The sequence below is a fragment of the Centroberyx affinis genome, unplaced genomic scaffold (assembly GCF_046629955.1).
Source record: "Centroberyx affinis isolate AG114_WGS23_722 - 3 ecotype Tasmania unplaced genomic scaffold, CSIRO-AGI_Caff_v1 ptg006904l_1, whole genome shotgun sequence".
Classification (NCBI taxonomy): Eukaryota; Metazoa; Chordata; class Actinopteri; order Beryciformes; family Berycidae; genus Centroberyx; species Centroberyx affinis.
The window spans coordinates 7,501-7,845 of NW_027283499.1; positions in this window are offsets into that span (position 1 = coordinate 7,501).

The window sequence follows — 345 nt, forward strand, 5'->3', positions numbered from 1 at the left end:
AGACTCGGTGTGTCTTACGGTTCGGCTGACATTTACACCGAGAAATGACGGTGTCGCCCGACGAGCAGCAGGCAACGAATGACGGTTGACATTCTGAATCTGGCTCGGTTTGGACAGACAGATCACATGGCAACCGGCGACCAACAACTCACTGACAGTCTCTCTCTCTCTCTCTCTCTCTCTCTCTCTCTCTCTCTCTCTCTCTCTCTACTGGTTTTTTGTTTCGTTTCCAATTCGTTTGATATAAACCTTTCATATTTCAGATAGGCTATACAATTTGCCTCAGTCTGGGGAAAAAAAAAATCATAATTTATTGAACTGTGTGTGAATTCTGTGTATTTTCAA